This window comes from Dendropsophus ebraccatus, chromosome 8 (assembly GCF_027789765.1).
Source record: "Dendropsophus ebraccatus isolate aDenEbr1 chromosome 8, aDenEbr1.pat, whole genome shotgun sequence".
Classification (NCBI taxonomy): Eukaryota; Metazoa; Chordata; class Amphibia; order Anura; family Hylidae; genus Dendropsophus; species Dendropsophus ebraccatus.
The window spans coordinates 90,775,997-90,798,187 of NC_091461.1; the positions used below are offsets into that span (position 1 = coordinate 90,775,997).

The 22,191-nt window shown below is 45.8% G+C and overlaps 1 protein-coding gene across 1 annotated transcript in view; it reads left to right on the plus strand.

Annotated features, from left to right (window-relative positions):
• The window catches only part of LOC138800063 (zinc finger protein 420-like), an 80,051-nt gene that overhangs the window by 27,661 nt on the left and 30,199 nt on the right, over nt 1-22,191 (plus strand). The window lies entirely within an intron of this gene.

The following is a 22,191-nucleotide window of genomic DNA, read 5'->3' on the forward strand; positions in this document are numbered from 1 at the left end:
TCACTGTCATTAAAAATAATTTCTGACATGTCATCAGACATGTGAAAAGTTATTTATCCTAGCGGGTCTCACTGCTGCTGTGATAAGGAGGGGAAAGACGGCAGCAGCGCAATCCGCTCCCCGGCCGCTAGCTTATTCCAACAATGTAGCCTCATAGACTTCCATTGGCAGAATTTGCCGATCAGGAGACACAGCCGGGAAGTGGATCGCGCTGCTGCCATGCTCTCTTCCCATCTATATCTTTTGATCACAGCAAGTCTCAGCAGTGAGACTGATGACATGTCAAACATTATTTTGAATGACAGGTACTGTTAAGTCATGTGTGACTGTACATTTGTCTATTCCTACAAAGTGAAACCAAACTCTGTGGTGCTCTTATACAGTATACCACCATTATTTCATATGTCCATGCTTTGGATTGGTTATAGTGACAATATTGGGTGACTGGCCGACAGGCATGTTGTAGTACAGAGGCATTCAGCTGCCTTTGCTTACCTGCATGACATTGATGACATCATTGAAGTGGGTGTCACTGGCTGCCTGCCCCCCCTATGGCTTTGCTCTGCTTTGACGCTCTCCTCTCCGCACACTGAGGTCAGTCAGGGCAGTGACACTCCCAGACTTCACACACTCACTGTACAAGGAGGCAATGCGCATCGGGCAGGATCCGTGATGGAGGAGGGGCCTGTCCTTAATGAGGGAGGAGCAGTCAGTGATGGAGGAGGGGCCTGTCACTAATGAGGGAGGAGCAGTCAGTAATGGAGGAGGGGCCTGTCACTAATCATTGATGAGGGAGAAGTGGTAAAATAATAGGGAGGGGCCTGTTATTGATGAGGGAGGAGCAATAATTAAAGAAGGAGGGGCCTGTCATTGATGAGGGAAGAGCAGTCAGTGATAGGGAAGAGAATTAACCCTTCTATCACTGTCACTCTGCAGGTGGAGGAAGCTCATAAGAAGCACAAGGGGCACAATCGGCAACTGGTCAGTTCTCATGATATAGGGGGCCAAGTCTACACTGAAAATACAGTGCCCCCCCACTATTATCCCTGAGACCCCCAGGTGTTCTTGTGCCCCACACACACCACACACACGCCCCTGGGCTCCCCATATCTCCTTCTGCCCTCCATCAATACCCCTGAGACCCCTAGGTGTCTTTGTGCACCCCATAACCCCCCAGCTCTCTTCCTCAGACGCTACACAAGATCAAGAGTGAGCTGTGAGTAAAGATTGAGTAGAAGATCCAGGATCTGCAGTAGCTGATCATGAGGACGCCTTCATCGTGGAGCTGGAGGCCGAGAATATGAGGTGGAGGCTGCAGATTACCTTCTTCCAGCACAGCAAAAGCTGCTGCCTGTGATACCCAGCACGGCCACAGAGGGCATTGACATGAATGATGCTTGAACCCCCATTTTTTATTAATGTGTCATTTATTTACATTTTTTAGGAATGAAGTAACAGCCTTAAAATGATCCTGTCACCCCCTGATTTCAGCAGGATGGTGTCAATGATAAAACATATAGGCAGACCCCTCTTTTTGTGTCCGACCCCGGAAGAAGCTTGTGTCAGCGAAACGTATGTCGGGTCTTGGGTCCAGGACTCTCTGCCTATTACTCTTGTTTACTGGCAGGTTTGTGGCTAGGCTGAATGTAGTAAGACTCACATGGATTTGTAGCCATCTCTCCTGTATTGCCTTTGCTTTTTGCCTTTCCCTTCTATCTACATTTTATATTGCACCAGCTGGACTGTTATTTCTTTTTGCACTTGCATTTCATTTGTATTTACAGGTCCCATTAATTTGGTCATTTGGGGGAATACTGCATAGTGGTAGTATATACTGAATATAGGTTATTGTCCAGCTCCCCCACAGTGCAACACTGCCAGAGTGAGAAGCCATTGGCAGCTCCCTTCCACAGACCTGATGCACAAGTGACATCACTTGTGTGCTCTGAGCAGCGAGAGATGTAGGATGTGTGCTGCGCTGAAGAAAGTTTTTTTTTGGTTTTACACAGGGGCATGCTATGCTTAACTGGTACCAAGGTGGCCACAAGTACTAAGCATCACTGGTATCCAGGCAACCACAAGTACTAGGCATCACTGGTATCCAGGCAACCACAAGTACTAAGCATCACTGGTATCCAGGCAACCACAGGTACTAGGCATCACTGGTATCTAGGCATCCACAGGCACTAGGCATCACTGGTATCAAGATGACCACAGATGCTAATCATTGGTATCCAGGCAACCACAGGTACTAATCACTGGTATCTAGGCAACCACAGGTACTAATCACTGGTATCTAGGCAACCACAGGTACTAATCACTGGTATCCAGGCAACCACAGGTACTAATCACTGGTATCTAGGCAACCACAGGTACTAATCACTGGTATCTAGGCAACCACAGGTACTAATCACTGGTATCTAGGCAACCACAGGTACTAATCACTGGTATCCAGGCAACCACAAGTACTAATCACTGGTATGGACTAAACATCACTAGTATCCAGGCAACCACAAGTACTAACAGTTTTAACCCGGAGCCTCCCTCCCTTTTCTACTAATATCAGCAGTGACTCCCCTTCTATGGGCCGCTCCCCTCCCCCAACACCACTTTCCCTATTAACCACCCCAGGACTCCTTTAGGAACCGCTGAGGAAATATCACGTGACCCCTCCCAGTCACTCTATATATTACCCCTCTCTTCCTCAGCCCTATAATAAAGCATATCAGGTCCGGAGGAGGATGCGACCGCACCCACCATACACACAGCCACGGAGGGGCCGAAGTCCCGGTGTTCTGTTCTGATACTGAATGGAACGCATAACCGCACGTCCCGTGGAACGCACACACCGGAAGTAAGGTGTCAGGAAGAGAAGTGAGACGTCACGTTGCAGCAGTGAGATGAACAGGAAGATGCGGCTTCTCTGGGTAAGTGCTGATCTGTCTGATCTGCAGGGGGAGTGCACAGTGTACCTGCCCTTTACATGGCTCCCCTAATAACTGCGCCCTGGAGTGCCCTCATGTAATAGTTACTGATATTCTTTATATTATATTATAGTTTCTGTGCGATCTGTAAGGCTCAGTGATGGTGCAGCCTATGTATAGTGTGATATGTTATGTCCATTATGTTGTCACTTGCAGTTTGCATTTTGCATTTAGCATAGGGCACTAGAGCGTCTGCACACAAAGACTGACTGGCATCCATGTATAGTGCATGGTCCGGCAGGCTGTTGTTCCCTGTTACCACCTTTTGCTGGGTAGGGGTCCAGTGTATTGTTCTATGTAATGTATTATAAGACGTCAAGAGAATTGCATTCCCCCAAGATGGCTACTTTATGACGTATACCTTCCATTCCTATGTGTGACAGATATAGGTTATCTTGTCTACCGATTGGATTGGGTGGTTACAGTCAGGGCCGTACTTACCACTAGGGACCTGTGGTCTGGTGCCAAGGGCAGCACCTTGCAGAAGGAAGGAAACAATTTTAGTTTTTTTACTTTTTTTTAGTCCCCTCCTCCATTTATCTGGTATGGTAATGTATGGCCTAAGACTGATCAGATATCACTATGATGTTCAGAAACTAGAAAATCCTAAAGCTAATTGGTGAGTGAAGATGGGGCATCTGCAGGTTTAGTGACTAGGGCAGCAACAGCTGTTAAAGTGACTGTACCACCAGGCCCAGGCAGAAGCACTGGAGGCGGGCCGACCCACCCCCAGTGGGAAGAAACCCCAGCCCCTCCATGACGTGACTCCATTAGAATCAATGGAACCCTATCATAGAGGGGCTAGGGTTTCTTCCCACTAAGGCCTTATTCACACGTTCCGTAATTTACGGATCCGTATTTCCGTATCCGAGTTAGTGCACATTGAAGTCTATTGGGCTATTCACACGATCAGTAGCAGAAATGGATGAAAATCAATCCGTAAAAAAAAAAGACATGTCCTAGTGCGGACCGGGTGCGGACCCAGATTTTTTCACGGATGCTCTCATTGACATCAATTGTCTACGGATTGTTTGCGGATTGCAACATGTTTGGCATCCGTATTTCCGTAGAAAAATATGGATAACTCATGCTCCTATTGTGCACAGCAGTATATAGAAGTGCTGGGATCTATAGTTCTCTGGATCTCCGGGCTGACAGCTGACGGAATTCCGCGGACATTTTCCGCGAGAATTCCTCAGTCTGAACCCGCCCTATAGCAGAATCAGTAGACGAATGTATTGAGGCAGTGTTGGTGATGGTATATCAGAGAGCTGGGATCTGTAGTACTCCACAAGGTGAAGACCATACAGAAGGGTGCCTGCTCGGAACATTGCATACTTTATATTGTGCCGAATTTAGCTGACAGGCCATTCATTCACTGCTCACAGTCTCTTAATTGATTCATTGATATTTTCCTAACCACATAGTAAACACCAATTTATTGAGCTAATTGGTAATGATGATTGGCAGCTGGGCTACAAAGGTACAATTACCAATTACCTCAATAAATTGGGGTGTTGATTGTAAACACCCCAATTTATTGAGGTAATTGGTACTTGTACCTTTGTAGCCCAGCTGCCAATCATCATTACCAATTAGCTCAATAAATTGGTGTTTACTATGTGGTTAGGAAAGTATCAATGAATCAATTAAGAGCACTGAAGGCAGAACGGCACAGGAGGATCGCATAGGAGATCGCATCCTTACCGCAGGAGGGGTCTGATGATGCCGCAGGAGGGGGTCTGATGCCGCCGGAGGGGGTCTGATGCCGCCGGAGGGGGTCTGATGATGCAGGAGGGGGTCTGATGCCGCAGAGGGGGTCTGATGATGCAGGAGGGGGTCTGATGCCGCCGCAGAGGAGGTCTGATGCCGCCGCAGGAGGGGGTCTGATGCCGCCGCAGGAGGGGGTCTGATGCCGCCGCAGGAGGGGGTCTGATGCCGCCGCAGGAGGGGGTCTGATGCCGCCGCAGGAGGGGGTCTGATGCAGCCGCAGGAGGGGGTCTGATGCAGCCGCAGAGGGGGTCTGCCATTCATTCACTGCTCAGTTGAAGTCTGGTCCAGCAACGGATGGAATACGGATGGAATATGGATGGAATACGGATGGAATACGGATGTCCAATCCGCAATTTCTCACGGGTTGTTTCAGGACCAGAAAAAAATACTGAACGTGTGCATAAGGCCTTAGGGTGGGTCGGCCGCCTCCAGTGCTTCTGCCTGGGCCTGGTGGTACAGTCACTTTAATACGGCCCTGGTTACAGTATATAGTATACAGGGATTGGGAACAGCCAAAGCCTAAGGGCCCTATTACACTAACAGATTTATCTGACATATTTTTTCAGCCACAGCTAGGAATGGATTTGAAAAGAGGAGAAATCTCGGTGTTTCTTTTATGACCTGTTCTCTGTTTATAGTCCATTGCTGGCTTTGGCTGAAAAAAAAAATCTGTCAGATAATCTTCAGGACATCTGTTGATGTAATAAGGCCCTTAGCTATCCAGGCATGATGGGATTTGTAGTTAGCCCTTAGCTGTCCAGGCATGATGGGATTTGTAGTTAGCCCTTAGCTGTCCAGGCATGATGGGATTTGTAGTTAGCCCTTAGCTGTCCAGGCATGATGGGATTTGTAGTTAGCCCATCCCTGTTTAATAGTATAGGTCCTAGTGATGTCACCCCGATCCATGTTGTATAACCCCTGACTTGCGTCCATACCTATAGGTCAAACGTGTCTGCAGGTGTATGATGTTGATAGTGGATGGATATAGTAGTAATGGGGGATTTGCTGGAGCTGATGCTTCTTATACCCTCCAAATAATGTTGAGGACCAAAAGCACATCCTTATAAAACTCCTATAAGCATTCTATTCTGTACAATGCCAGCAGATGTTGGTTGATAGGATTGAGCTCCCTGTGGAGCCATCAGAGATGTTGCATTATCCTTTTGATGTATTTTCACCTTATCATTTCAGAACCACCACATGGCCTGACCACTGTTATGTTTACATAAGATGGACGCTACCGATTACAAGAAAGACCGCACCATCCACCCGCAGGAGCCTCAGGTAAGCTGAGTGTAGGAGGCCATGTTTCTATAGTCGGAGATAACTATATTTCACTAATCCTGTAATATATAATAGGATGGAGTTCAAATACATATGCAAGTGGAAGATGGAGAAATCCTGCGTGTGAAGATTAAGGAGGAGGAGATCCCTGCTGATATTAGCCCACGTGAGTAAGAATCTGAAAAGGGTATAAATTGTTTGCCCAGCAGGGGGCGTCCATGGCTAAAAGCCTTTTGGGCCTGTATTTCTCAAAAAATGTTATATATACACTGCTGCAGCCAAGTAATTGAAGCTCAAAGCTGGACATGATGGAGAATTGAACTGCAGAGTATAGCTTTTTTTTTTTTTTTTTTTAGTAACTTTGAAATCCCTTTAAAGGGATTGTCACATGCTAGATAGACAATCATAGCTGCTTTTAACCAACAAAGTGCTGCAGCTTTTCTCAGGCTGTGTATAGTGCTACAACTCTGCTCCGTTCACTTCAAAGGAAGTGAACTGCAATTCCACACACAAACTGAGAACAACTGTAGTGCTAATCCTGGATAACTCCCTTTAAGAAAAGCATTGTTCAGTTTCTCATGGTTTGCTGTACATTCAGTAGCTGGGGAGAAATTATGATTGTAATCCTGGATATTGAGTCAAACTCGCATTTACATTGAGTTACCACAATGCTAATGTAAACCACCAGCATCATTTTTGGCAATCCATCAGCAGTCTGATGCTTCGGGGAAAGGATGGGGGGGGGGTTTACAATAAAGCATCATTTCGGCAACAGTTGTGTTGCTTTCTCTGTACCAGATCCAGAAAAAGTGCAAAGAGCACAAAACTGCTGGTTTTTAAATGATTCTTATTTGCAGGTACATATTCTTTGTGGAGACTAGTGGGACAGGGTATTGTATTGTTATACATTGTATTATGTGTGTGTATATATGTATTGTATACAGTGCGTTGTATTGTCTTTTGCAGATGGATCTAGTGACAGAAATACACCAGAGCCACACCTCAGACTTCGTTACTCACATGGCTTAAATCCTGACAAAGATGTAAAGGTACCATCGGCATCCAAAAGACATAGGGGTTTTAATTCTTGTTGCTGAATGTTGGACGTATCATCACATGACAAAGCTTTGATGTGGCACCATGTAGAGCAGTGCTTCTCAAACTTTTTCTGCTGGAGCCTCACCAGACTGACCAAGAGGATGCCTGGGCCTCACTATCTGTGGTAAAAGTCCATTTAAAAGCATAAATAATGCTAGGGCTACCTTTTTACCCGTCTCCCAATCCCTATATACTAATAAAGCAAGTACAAAATAAATTAATAATGTTGCTAAAATTGAGATTTTTGTAAACAGCAAAAGGACTGTGTAGATCAGGGGTCCTCAACTGGCGGACCGCGGTCCGAACCCGGACCGCGGAGGCCAGCTGTCCGGACCCCTGGTCAGACCTCCTAACCGCCCCGGATCCGGTCCGTCCCGCTCCCCACCGCACTCCTCCCGCCCCATAGGCGTACTGTCCTTAGATGTCAGTACGCCTGTGGGGCTGGGGGCAGTGTCGGTCCGGCCCCCGGCTGATACGCGCTCTGGGGATGTCCCGGGGATTCCCCAGCAGAGCGCGCACCACAGACCTCAGTGTACGCTGCCAGCCTGTCCTTCCCGGAAGTGCAGGCTGGCGGCGTACGCTGAGGTCACTGATGCGCGCTCTGCTGGGGAATCCCCGGGACATCCCTACAGAGCGCGTATCAGCCGGGGGCCGGACCGACGGGAAGAGAAGAAGACAGCCGCAGCGGGGAACGAGGTGCTAGGTGAGTTGTTTTTGTTATTTTTTTTTTCTGTCTGGGGGGCATCTACAAGGGGAGAGCGCACAGGTGGACTATATACTACAGGGGGGACCTCACAGGGGGCTATATACTACTGAGGGGGCTATATACTACTGGGGGGAGTGCACAGGGGGTTATATACTACAGGGGGGACCTCACAGGGGGCTATATACTACTGAGGGGGAAAGCACAAGGGGGGCTATATACTACTGGGGGGGACCTCACAGTGGGCTATATACTACTGGGGGGAGAGCACAGGGGCGCTATATACTACTGGGGGGAGCTCACAGGGGGCTATATACTACAGGGGGACAGCGCACGGGGGGGCTATATACTACAGGGGGAGCTCACAGGGGGGCTATATACTACTTGGGGGGAGCTCACGGGGGCTATATACTACTGGGGGGAGCTCACAGGGGGCTATATACTACAGGGGGAGAGCACAGGGGGGCTATATACTACTGGGGGGAGCTCACAGGGGGCTATATACTACTGGGGGACAGCGCACAGGGGGCTATATACTACAGGGGGAGAGCGCACAGGGGGGCTATATACTACTGGGGGGAGCTCACAGGGGGCTATATTCTACAGGGGAAGAGCGCACGGGGAGGCTATATACTACTGGGGGGAGCTCACAGGGGGCTATATACTACAGGGGGAGAGCGCACAGGGGGGGCTATATACTACTGGGGGGAGCTCACAGGGGGCTATATTCTACAGGGGAAGAGCGCACGGGGAGGCTATATACTACTGGGGGGAGCTCACAGGGGGCTATATACTACAGGGGGAGAGCGCACAGGGGGGCTATATACTACTGGGGGAGCAACAGGGGGCTATATACTACTGAGGGAGAGCGCACAGGGGGGGCTATACACTACTGGGGGAGCAACAGGGGGGCTATATACTACCAGGGCAGTCACCCCCTTTGTACCTAATATCAAAGGCCTGGTGAGAGAGAAAAAAATGCCAGTTTTCCCGCTAATAAGCAGCAATTCTGTATATAAATAGTTGAACGTTTGTGACAAAGTAAAAAAAACACGTTTCCTACTGATGTTCAGCTCGGACCTTCACCTGACAATAGACCCCGGTAAGTGGACCTTCACTAAAAGTTGTTGAGTACCCCTGGTGTAGATCTTAGTTGCTTTGTGAAAACTGGCTCCCCAGCTGGGCCTCACCAACAACTAGGGGGCGCCTCACTGGTGAGGCCCGCCTCAGTTTGAGAAGCACTGATCTAGAGTATACTGTTCACTTTTTGACAAAAAAAAAGCACAAAGACAAGCAATTACACTGAAAAGAGACATGGAAAATCTCTATTATGAAGAAGAATTAAACCATACAATTTAGAACATTGTCTGTAGAAAAAGACCACCTGGTCCATCTAGTTTGCCCTTAAATTATTTCCTTTCTTATTATCTTAGATAGATAGATAGATAGATAGATAGATAGATAGATAGATAGATAGATAGATGTTTATCCCAGGCAGGTTTCCATTCACTCCCTGTAAATTTACCAACCATGCAACCTTTGCTGGTTATAATCTGGTGCCGTGTATAAGAAAATGTAAGAATTAGTGAGTGTCGTAGGAGCGCTATATTCATGAATGTTTCTACTGGTTGTTCTACTTCTGAGCACCTAACTTCTTCAAGGATTGTAAGCACTAGAATGTGAGTGCCGGTGTAGCCCCTTCATTGATTGAAATTTCTCCATTAAGGCGACTCTGTACCCACAATCCGACCCCCCCAAACGGCTTGTGACTTCGGATAGCTGCTTTTAATCCAAGATCTGTCCTGGGGTCTGTTCGGCAGGTGATGCAGTTATTGTGCTAAAAAAACAACTTTTAAACTTGCAGCCCTGTGTCAAATTGGTGTGGCCTAGAGTACCCATGCCCTGGGAATGCGACACTCCTCCATCCCTCCTCCCTGCCCTGCTCATTATTAGGAATGCCCCTGGAATATTTTCTCCTATTCATCACCTGTGTGAACACTGCACATGAGCTGGATCGTTAAGGCACCTGTGCAGTGTTCTGACAGGTGATGGATCGGAAAAATAGGGAACAGGGCACGGAGGAGGGACGCATGGGCGTCACGATCTTAGGGCATGGGTACACTAGGCTACGCCTATTTGACACAGGGCTGCAAGTTTAAAAGTTTTGTTTTTTTCGGACAGTAACTGCATCACCTGCCAAACAGACCCCAGGACAGATGCTGGATTAAAAGCAGCTATCCGACGGTACAAGCGGTTTGGAGGGGGTCAGATTTTGGGTAAAGAGTTGCTTTAAGACTATTACAAAGAGTGTATTCATATATCTATTGTTTTTTTCTTTAGGAAGAAAGATTGAATATTATTCTGGTCAACCCAGATCCAATGTTTGATGAAGACAATTCTTACATGGATAACAAAGAAGAAGATATTCCTATAGATTTCAGTCCCGGTGAGTAACAGTACACTGGCATCAGGAGTCATCAGCCCTTCATTAGGTTGCTGCTTTGCAGTTCTCTAAAGGAAGCGCAGCAATGTATGTTGATGTAGATAGAATGTCTGTTTTACCAACTATGGAACTATTACAGACTTCCCAGAAGTAAATGGGCACTATCATTAAATAAAAAACTTTTAACATCTCAAAAGTTTTGATCAGTCATGATCTGGGTGTTCAGTCACCCACCCATCTGTTGAACCAGTGCGGGAAAAATGCTTTCTTTGTCCACAAAGCAGGAGACAGACTCCTATACTAAGCAAGACAGGGAAACGGGAAAAGAGGCGCTCAGCTGCATGCTTCTCCCTGTTGGTTAAAAAAATGGGTTCTGAACACCCAGACCCCAACTGATCAAAATTTTTGTCAGAACATGTCATAGGGCACATCCAAAGTTTTTGATGACAGGTATATTTTAAAAAGTAGATTGGATAATCTTACTAGTATTGTTGATGTAAACTTTTAATAGCGGATTTTAGCATGATTAAAGGGACAGGTGGGGTGGGGTTCTCCAGCTCTTCTCCAAAAGAAAATTTCAGGGCAAAGAAGGATTGGGTATGATGGCAGTGACTTTTCCCTGTTTCTATTGAGAACACGAGTGTACATGTGTATGGGGAAGTCAGGAGGAATAGCTGTCACCCAATAGAGCCATTAATTGAAGATGTATAGGTACTGTGTGGGTAGCCACTTCACCCTTTATATCAAAGAAATATTAAATTGACTAATTGGCTTTAAGTTTCTCACAAAATAAGTTGGGCGAAAGAGTCTAGATATAATGCCTACTATAAGTTGCATTTGTAGTAAAGCTTTTGGTCACATGACCTGATCTGATCCTGATAACGTAAAATACAGTGTTTCTCCAAAAATAAGACCTACTCCGAAAAACCTGGTTAACCCTTTGAGGGACTGGTGCCTACCCTGCAGCTGTGTACACTGTTCTGATCCCCGCAGACACTCTGCTCCCTCCCCATAAAGTACAGTGCATTGCAAAGTCCAAATGCCAGAACCTATGTTATACTCCGTTCTCCACCTGCTTAATACTGTAAAAGAGAAGCTGCAGGGGAGGCAGAAATAATAAGAAGCCGGTACACACAAGGGGACAGTATGGGGAGATGAAAATCATACAGTACATAGGCCAACTACATAGGGGGGAGGGAGGCTTAAAGTATGGGGGCCTAATTACAGAGGGGAGATTTATGCAGTATAGGGGGAAGGAAGGTATACAGTGTAGAGGATGTACACAGTATGCGGGAAGAATTACAGAGGGGGAGGAAGGTGTACTGTATAGGGTGCCTTACTGAGCCTGAAGCTGGCTTGGCATCGGGGGGGGGGGAGGGGGTTGCATTTAGATCCGGTCCTGGATATACTGTATAGGTAACAGTACATTTTTACCCCCAGACAACATGAGTTCAAAAAGAAAAAGCTACTCTGTGGAGTATAAGAAAGGAATAGTGGAGGAGTCCCAGGGCAAAAATCTCACTGCTTTCTGCAAGCAAAAGATGTTGGATATCCGAATGGTCAGAAAATGGCGAGCAGAGTATGATAACCTCAGTGAACAGGTTTGCAAGGGAAATGCTAAGAAGCGCAAGTGTGGATCAGGTCGGCATCCATTATTTCCTGAGCTGGAAGACATAATATGTGAATGGGTTGCTGACAGGAGAGCAAAGGCTTTGGTTGTGCGTAGAGCTGAGATTCAAGAATTTGCCCTTGCATTGGGACCACAATTGCACATATTCCCAAAATATTTCAAAGCATCAAATCGCTGGCTGGATGGCTTCCTTCAAAGATGTGAACTGTCTCTAAGAAGGTCCACAACACTGGTTAAGCTAAACAATGGGGAAGTTATTAAACGTGCACTTGCATTCAAGTCCTTTGTTGATGACATCGACTTTTCTAAATACCAACTTTCCAACATGATTGCTATGGATGAAATGGCCGTGTTTATGAGCCAAGGACCACAAACTGCAATTGATTATCCGGGTGCCGCCTACGGTTATGAAAGTGCACGTGTTACCTGTATTTTGGCAATTCGTCTGGATGGAACTAAAGTCCCACCTCTAATAATTGCTAAAGGCAAGAAGGATAATATTGAACGCATTTCAGGCATTTATATTCTTGAAACCAAAAAAGCCTGGTGCACACAAGCAGTTATAAGGCAGTGGGTCAATTTAATGCTGCCGCTTGTTATGCAAGGTGGCCAAAGGGGTCTGCTAGTCTGGGATTCAGCCAGTACACACCGCACTAAAAACATGAAGAACTTCCTCCATGAGAGCAAAATAGATACGGTAATGATTCCCGCAGGAATGACTGCCTATCTCCAGTCTCTCGATCTTGCAATAAATAAGCCATTTAAGGACCATTTGCGCATGGAAATCAGTAACTACATGGAAAAGAGAATGGAGAGAAATCAGTGCGGCAACCTTGTGAAGCCTAAACTGGAAGAAGTTGTGACTTGGGTGAAGAATTCATGGGAGAAAATCTCGGACAGTTGCGTTGCCAAAGCGCTACAAGCAGGCTACCTAGACAAGAGGTGTTCATTTCAGGAAAGCGCCATTGCTACGCATGAGACGTTGGGGCCCATGATTCTGAAGGAAATAGAATCACAAGAAATCTACAGTAAAATTCAGGATTTGGAGTGTTATGATGATGTTCCAGAAGATGATGACATGACAGTATTTGAATAAATGTTGTTGTGTTTTTTTGGGTACATAACCAGTTAATGTACATCAGAAATTAAATAGATCTCGAGAAGTTAATGTTGAAATGCAGAGTTTGGAGACTTATGCTGTTAACATGATTCTTCTGTATTTGAATATTTGAATAAAAGATTTTTAGTTTAAGCATAAATGTATGATTGTCATTCATGGGGAAAAAATAAAAAAAGCTCTTCCCCGGAAAATAATCCCTAGCCCATTTTTTAGGGGAACAAAATAATATAAGACTGTCTTATTTTCGGAGAATCACGGTAGCAGTGAAATTGGTATTCATCATATGTTATATATGAAGGAGGTAATGTCAGTATTTGTCAGGTATAGATTGTAAGCCCTAGCTGGCAGGGTCCTCTCTCTTTATGTACTAGTCTGACACGTACATTATTCATGTTGTTTTCTTGATTTTATGTCACATTCTAAATGTTAAACATTGTTTTGCTTTTCTTTCAGATCAACTGGTGTCAAAGTTTTTTTATGTAGATTTGTACTGTACTTCTATTTAAAAATATCAAGTCTTCCAGTACTCTTCCTGTATTCTTTCCAGGCTGACATGGTGCTCTCTGCTGCCACCTCTGTCTGTGACTAGAACTGCTCAAAGCAGGTAAGGTTTTCTTTGTGGATTTGCTACTGCTCTGGATTGTTCTTCTCACAGACAGAGGTGTCAGCACAGAGCACTGTGTCAGACTAGAAAAAAAATACTCCACTTCCAGCAGGACATACAACAGCTGATAAGTACTGAAAGACATGAGATTTTTTAAATAGAAGTAAATTACAGATCTGTATAACTTTCTGACACCAGTTGATTTGAAGAAAAAAAAATTCCTCTTTAACTCCTGTGCAAAGCTGCTCCTTGATGAATATGACATTGACCCAGCAGCTCCGAGAGGCGCAGTTGCTTCTAAATCCCCTTTTACAGAGACAAGAGTTCAGTCAAAATGGGTGGACCTGATATGCTGCTCCTGACAAATGTTTTTGTGTCGTTTTTACAGTAACATCAGAACCTCTTGGGACTCTTTCACAAGTTAAGAAGTATGTAAATCTTCACCCATCCATTGTACAGGTCATAACTTGCCCCATACATTGACCATTAACAGTTAGACCCATGTCACTTTTTTTAAAAAAATATATATTTTTTTTTACCCCAGTAGGAGAAACAGTAACGGCAGAGCCAGCACTTTCTCACACACACGGAAAAGACCATCTGCAACAAGGTACATTACATTTTCTGGCTATGTTCACAGAACATATCAGACCGGCCATTCCGCGATGTGTATACGCTCTGGCCGGGACCCCATATCGGATAAGGTTATGTTGCTCTTCGCAAAAAGTACGGCCGTTGTTTTACGTAGTGTGAACATAGCCTCTTAGTGGACAAAATTGCTTGTTATGTGACTCTGTGATTTTCTTTATTCCAGGATGTCAGATAGTCGAGGCTATATTGAAGTAAACAGCCTGATAACTGCAGTGTCCCATCAACCGGCCATCTGGGATGCCAGGGATCCTAGTTACATGGACCGGCTAAAGAGGTCCCATGCATGGGAGAGAGTATGTCAGGAGATGGCTGAAGACTGGGATGACTTACATACAAAGATCAAAGACCGACGATGTAAGTATACTGCCCCATAGGTCATCTGTATTATACTTTCTGTCCAAGCTTCCAGATTAGTAATGAAGAGGCTGTGGCAGTAATATAATTAATTTATTTTTAATATAAATAACAGTGAAAGATCTGCAAACTAGATGGCGTTCTTTGAAGGACTGTTATAGGAGGGAGCTACAGCAGCAGAGGAAAGCAGAGAAGAGTGGGGGACCAGCAGTGAAGAGGAAGACATACTTGTACTTCCGCCAGCTCCATTTCTTGAAGCCTGTTTTGGAGGCACGAAGACAAGTTTGGAAGCAAAAGTCAGGGGACTGGCAAGTTTTGTCTTCCTTTTTAATCTATTCTTTTGTTCTTAGAGTTTTAGCATTGATTATAAGAGATGTATGCATGGAAATCCTCGCTTCTTAATAGATTTCGCATGACTGGAAACCTTTTTTTTTTACAGCCATTCTGGGAACCTTCGAGACAAGGAATCAAAGTTGGAGCCTAAGTCGTCTGTCACATCTGCAGCTCCAAGGTCTGGTGCTACCTCATCTTTGCCGATAATGGAAAGTTCCCATCTGGAACAGCCCCCAAAGAGGAGACCGCAGGAGAAGCAGTCCATTCCTACTGTGAATTCCCCCGTAACCTCCCAGGAAATTGTCAGAGAGCATCAAGAACTAGAGAAAGATGCAGACTATCACTTCTACATGTATATTATGGCCGTGACTAAGAAATTCTCTCCGGAAAAGAAGTGGGCTTTTAGAATGAAGATTATGGAGTTGCTTCAGATGCATTCTCTGGACCAGCAGTCTCCATCTTCCTACTCCCCCCACCTCACCTACTCATACACACCAGAGGCTCATACTTCCCCATCTACTTACCAACCTGCTTATCCCGATTATTATCCCTATGAACCTTCCCATCCTCATACCTCCAGGCACTCTCCAACCTACATTCCTCCTAACCACCAACACAAGTCTTCAGATCCGTCTATACTACCAGCCCCTCCTAGTCAGCCACATTCACCTATAGAATCCCCCTATCGAAGCCCCCTCTCCCGCTCTTCACAGACACCTTCAAGTCAGGCCAGCTTAGATACGGAGGGTGACAGCTCGTTTTTGGACTACTAAAAAAACAATGTTATGTTACAAATATATATATACAGTTTATTATAATATATATACAAATAATATATATGTATAAATAAAATAATTAAATGTGGAATGTAAACAATAAACTTTTTATTTGTTTAGAAACGTGTCCGTTCTTGGGAAGTTTCGATTGAAAAGCAATCACATATTTGAAGTTGGATCACCCCTTTAATACCATATGGGCTCATCTCTTAGGTAAAGCACCAGACAGCTGTGTGGACTGTCTGCTATAGTCCGGATAATATGTCCACCTATTTACAATAACTTAATGAATACATGGAGGTTTTTTTTTTTAATTATAAAAAATGATCAAGATGTCAATGCAAAGAATATTTATGCTGTCATAGACGCAGTTATGTTTTATGACATCAGAAATACAATAAACAACCAATATTTAAAGTGACTCTCCAGCCATTAATTTTATTGCATAAGGGACATTAGCAGGGCAAGGCCAAACAACTGCCCTGCTTCTAAGAACTAAAGAAAATATCTGGCTATAATGCCATTGGAAACACTCTTATTGATCAAGATACAGGGTTTTATTTTCTACCTAAATCACAACTCTCCTATCTGCTGGGACCTCCAATGATCTCATGTACCCCTGGTTAAAACAGAGCAATGTTCAAAGATGTGTGCTGCTGATCTACTCGGCTCTATGGGCCTGAAGAAGGTGGCCAAAAGCTAGCTATGTTTCTTCTACAGTTTGCCTGCTCTGCTTCATCCAGGGTATCTGAAGCCATTTAGGTGAAACATGAGCCTGTTTCATTCTTTATGTGCTCATTAAATTAAATCATTCTGGCTGTGAAAAAATTATATTCCCTTTATGATCAAACAGTAACTGTTTTAATGATTTGAGTAAGGTCAGGCCAGAATCTGGGTATTTTATTTTCATTCTGCTCACATGTAGATACATGAGAAATCCTGTAACAAAAAGGTCATTCATTCTTGTAATGTAAGCGGGCCTGTTCACACTACGGATTCGTTGCGGAGATTCTGCAGGAAACCTTTGTACGCGGACTCTGCGAATCCCTCGTGCTATGGCTTTAAATGGGAGGGCTCGCACACCTCCGCTCAAAGAATTGACATGTTAATTCTTTGAGTTGAGAGGCGCGGAGAGTGGAAGTGCGTGAGTCCATCCGCTGGCGGAGGTTCCCAGTGGAATCTCTGCACCGAACCTGGAGTTTGAAGGGGCCAAAAGTCCTACTGTCACATGATCTTTGATGTGTCATGCTCAAAATGCAGGAAAGTCCCAGTCTTCCTTGCTCTCAGATTTTTAGTATAAGAGGTAAATTATAAAAAGAGTTACTTTTTGATTGTAAGAAAAATGTCAGCAACACAAAATATCTACTACATCTAAACATAAGCAGAAAGACGGTGGGTCTGGTAAGTGCACATCACACATACTGAATGTAGGAGCCTTGCTGTCATGATTGATGGATGTAATTTAGAGATGTTCTTAAAGCACAGGGGTAGGGAACCTTGGCTCTCCAGCTGTTGCAAAACCACAACTCCCATCATGCTTGAACAGCCAACACTAAAGCATTGGGTGTCCGGGCATGATGGGAGTTGTAGTTTTGCAACAGCTGGAGAGCCAAGGTTCCATACCCCTTTTTTTGCTTACCCCCCAACTTTATGGATGGCCAAAAAGAGACATTTTTGGTTCAGGCCTTATTATGACTACTGCATAAGTTTTTAGTATCTGCTGATCCGCAAACACAGAGTACTTTGTAACCCCTTAATTCCTATGCTGCAATTCAATGCCTGGATACTGGTGATTCCTATTGACACTGGGGAAGGCTAGTACCTATGGTTGCCTGGATACTGGTGAGACAAAGTACCTGTGGTTGTCTTGATACCAATGATCCTAGTATTTGTGGTTGCCTGGATACTGATGAAGCCTAGTACCTGTGGTTGCCTAAATACCAGTAAAGCTTAATACCTCTCGTTGCCTGGACACAGTTGATGTCTACCTGTTGTTGCCTCTATACCGTTAAGGCCTAGAACCTCTAGTTGCCTGGATACCAGTGAAGTTTAGTAGCTGTGGTTGCCTGGATAACGGTGAGGCCTAGTGCTTGTGGTTGCCTGGATACCAGTGATTCCTAGTACCTGTGTTTGCCTGGATACCAGTGATTTCTAGTACCGGTGGTTGCCTGGATACCAGTGATTTCTAGTACCTGTGGTTGCCTGGATACCAGTGATTTCTAGTACCTGTGGTTGCCTGGATACCAGTGATTTCTAGTACCTGTGGTTGCCTGGATACCAGTGATTTCTAGTACCGGTGGTTGCCTGGATACCAGTGATTTCTAGTACCTATGGTTGCCTGGATACCAGTGAAGCTTAATAGCTGTGGATGCCTGGATACTGCTGAAGCCTAGTACTTATGGTTGCCTAGATACCAGTGATGCCCAGTACTTATGGTTGCCTGGATACCAGTGATTTACCTCAACCTATAACCAGGAAATACCCTCCAAAACATTACATAATCAAATGTCATTAAATGATATATTTTCTTTATTAGTTCACATATGTAGCAATAAACTCAGAAAGTATGAAATGGGAGGAAGAAAATAGTCATACAAAGTGGAAGTGCAAAATACAGTACACAAATATGGTAGCAACCCTGCATATAACAATAAACTGCAATAAAGTGTCTAGCCCGTATAATACATCCAGAGAAAGTACCCATGGAGGTGCAAAAACAAAAAAACAGGTAAACTTCAATACACAGGCTCCCAAAAGTAAGGGTAAAGGCAAGGCACAAAATGAAAACAACACTATCACATGCTGTATCAGAGGAATATGTCTAACAGAAAGCAACCCCAATGTGCATTAAGGTGCTTTGTACCTGTGGTTGTCTGGATACCGGTGAGGCCTAATACCTGCAGTTGCATGGATACTAGTGATGCCTAGTACCTGTGGTTGCTTTGATACCAGTGACGCCTTATACATGTGGTGTCTGTGGTTGCCTGGATAAAAAATGAAGCCTCGTACCTGTGGTTGCTTGCATACCAGTTGCATGGATACTGGTAACGCCTATTAGTTGTTGTTGCCTTGGATACAAATGATGCCTGGTACTTGTGGTTGCCTGGATACAAGTGATGCCTAGTACCTGTGGTTGCCCTGACTCCAGTACAGCTTAGTACTTGTGGTTACCTGGATACCAGTGATGCCTTGTACCTGTGGTTGCCTGGATACCAGTGATTCTGTGGTTGCCTGGATACCAGTGATTACTAGTACCTGTGGTTGCCTGGATACTGGTGAGACAAAGTACCTGTGGTTGTCTGGATACAAGTGATGCCTAGTACCTGTGGTTGCCTGGATACCAGCGAGTCCTAGTACCTGTGGTTGCCTAGAAACCAGTTAGACTTAGTACCTGTGGTTGCCTGGATACCAGTGATATGTAGTACCTGTGGTTGCCTGGATACCAGTGAGTCCTAGTACCTGTGGTTGTCTGGATATCAGTGAGTCCTAGTACCTGTGGTTGCCTGGATACCAGTGAAGCTTAGTAGCTGTGGTTTCCTGGATACCAGTGAAGCTTAGTAGCTGTGGTTGCCTGGATACTAGTTATGCCTTGTATCAGTGGTTGCCTGGATACCAGTGATTACTAGTACCTGTGGTTGCCTGGATACCAGTGATTACTAGTACCTGTGGTTGCCTGGATACCAGTGAGTCCTAGTACCTGTGGTTGCCTGGATACCAGTGAAGCTTAGTAGCTGTGGTTTCCTGGATACCAGTGAAGCTTAGTAGCTGTGGTTGCCTGGATACTAGTTATGCCTTGTATCAGTGGTTGCCTGGATACCAGTGATTACTAGTACCTGTGGTTGCCTGGATACTGTTGAAGCCTAGTACCTGTGGTTGCCTGCATAACAGTGAAGCTTAGTACCTGTGATTGCCTGGATACCGGTGAGGCATAGTACTTGTAGTTGCCTGGATACCAGTGATGCCTAATACCTGTGGTTGTCTGCATACAGTAGCGGTCTTTGGCACCAAGCGCCCCAAGCAACCGCTTGGGGCCCCCAACATCCAGGGGGGCCCCCACGCCCCGCTCTTCTCTTGTGCTCAAGACCGCTAGACAGGGCCGCTGCCCCGCTCGCTTCTGCGATCTGAACTGTAACTATGAGCACTCGTAATGAGCGCTCACAGTTACATGCAGCAGCACTGACAGGGCAGGAGCTATTGGCTCCCTTCCTGTTAGTCACTCTTGTTGAAATGTTTTCCCTGCGGTCACAAGTGGCCGCTCTGTCCTTGTGGTGCCGGTGCTCCAGTGACATCACTGGAGCATTGCGCCAGGACAAGGGGAGCGCGGCCTCTTGTGACCGCAGGGAAAACCCTTGCGGCCGCAAGAGTGAAGAGAGGAGGAGACGCCCGGACCCAGGTGAGTATAAGTGTTTGTTTTATTGAGTTATATACTATATGGGAGGGGGAGCACACAGCGGGGGTCAATATAAATTGGGGGAGCACACAGTGGGGCTATATAACGGGGAAGACACAGGGAGCCTATATATAACTGGGGGAGCACACAGGGGGGCTTTAGACTACTGGGGCTTCACAGAGGGGTCTATATACTACTTGGGTCAGCACACAGGGGGTCTATATACTACTTGGGGCAGCAGAATGGGGTCTATATACACACAGGAGGTCTATATCCAAGTGGGGGAGCACACAGGGGGGCTATATACTACTGTGGGAGCACACAGGGGGGCTATATACTACTAGGGTAGCACACAGGGGGTCTATATACTACTGGGGGAACACATATGGGTCTATATACTACTGGTGGGGCACACAGGGGGTCTATATACTACTGGTGGGGCACACAGGGGGTCTATATACTACTGGGGAAACAGAGGTGTCTATATACTACTGGTGGGGCACACAGGGGGTCTATATACTGCTGAGGCAGCACACAGGGGGTCTATATATAACTGGGGGGCACACAGGGGTCTTTATACTACTGGGGAAGCACACAGGGGGTCTATATACTACTGGAGGAGCACACAGAGGTCTATATACTACTGGCGGGGCACACAGGGGGTCTATATACTACTGGGGGAAGACACAGAGGGTCTATATACTACTGGTGGGCCACACAGGGGGTCTATATACTACTGGGGACAGCACACAGGGGGTCTATATATAACGGGGAGCACACAGGGGGTCTATATATAACTGGGGGAGCACACAGGGGGTCTATATATAACTGGGGGAGCAAACAGGGGGTCTATATATAACTGGGGGAAGCACACAAGGGGTCTATATACTGCTGGAGGAGCACACAGTGGTCTATATACTACTGGGGGAGCGCCCCGGGATCTATATACTGGTGGAGCACAAAGGGGGTCTATATACTACTGGGGGAACCACACAGGGGGTTTATATACTACTGGAGGAGCACACGGGGTCTATATCCAAGTGGGGGAGCACACCGGAGGTCTATATCCAAGTGGGGGAGCACACAGGGGAGCTATATATAAGTGGGGGAGCACACAGGGGGTCTATATACTAGTGGGGGAGCACACAGGGGGTATATGCAACTGGGGGCAGCACACGGGGTATATACGACTGGGGCAGAACACAGGGGGTTTATATACAACTGGGACAGCACACAGGGGGTCTATATACTTTTGGGGGAGCACAAGGGGGGGCTATATATAACTAGGGGAACACACAGGCTTCTATACACTACTGGGGGAAGCACACAAGGGGTATATACTACTGGGGGCAGCACACAAGGGGTATATACTACTGGCAGCTGCGCACAAGGGGTATATACTACTGGGGGCAGCACACAGCGGTCTATTGTTGTGGAGTGCGTGTCGAGGGGGGGGGGGGCCCAGACATAACTTCGCTTGTGGCCCCAGAAATGCCAAGACCGCCCCTGTCTACATACCAGTGATGCCTAATACTTGTGGTTGCCTGGATACTGGTGATGCCTTTTACTTCTTGTTGCCTTGACACTGGGGAAGGCTAGTACCTATGGTTGCCTGGATACTGGGGAGACAAAGTACCTGTGGTTGTCTTGATACCAATGATCCTAGTATTTGTGGTTGCCTGGATACTGGTGAAGCCTAGTACCTGTGGTTGCCTGGATACTGGTGAAGCCTAGTACCTGTGGTTGCTTAGATACCAGTGATACCTAGTACCTGTGATTGCATAGATACCCGTGATACCTAGTACCTGTGATTGCATAGATACCACTGATACCTAGTATCTGTGGTTGCATAGATACCAGTGATACCTAGTACCTGTGGTTGCCTAAATACCAGTAAAGCTCAATACCTGTGGTTGCCTGGACACAGTTGATGCCTACTACTTCTTGTTGCCTCTATACCATTAAGGCTTAGAACCAGTAGTTGCGTGGATACCAGTGAAGTTTAGTAGCTGTGGTTGCCTGGATACCAGTAGTGCTTGTGGTTGCCT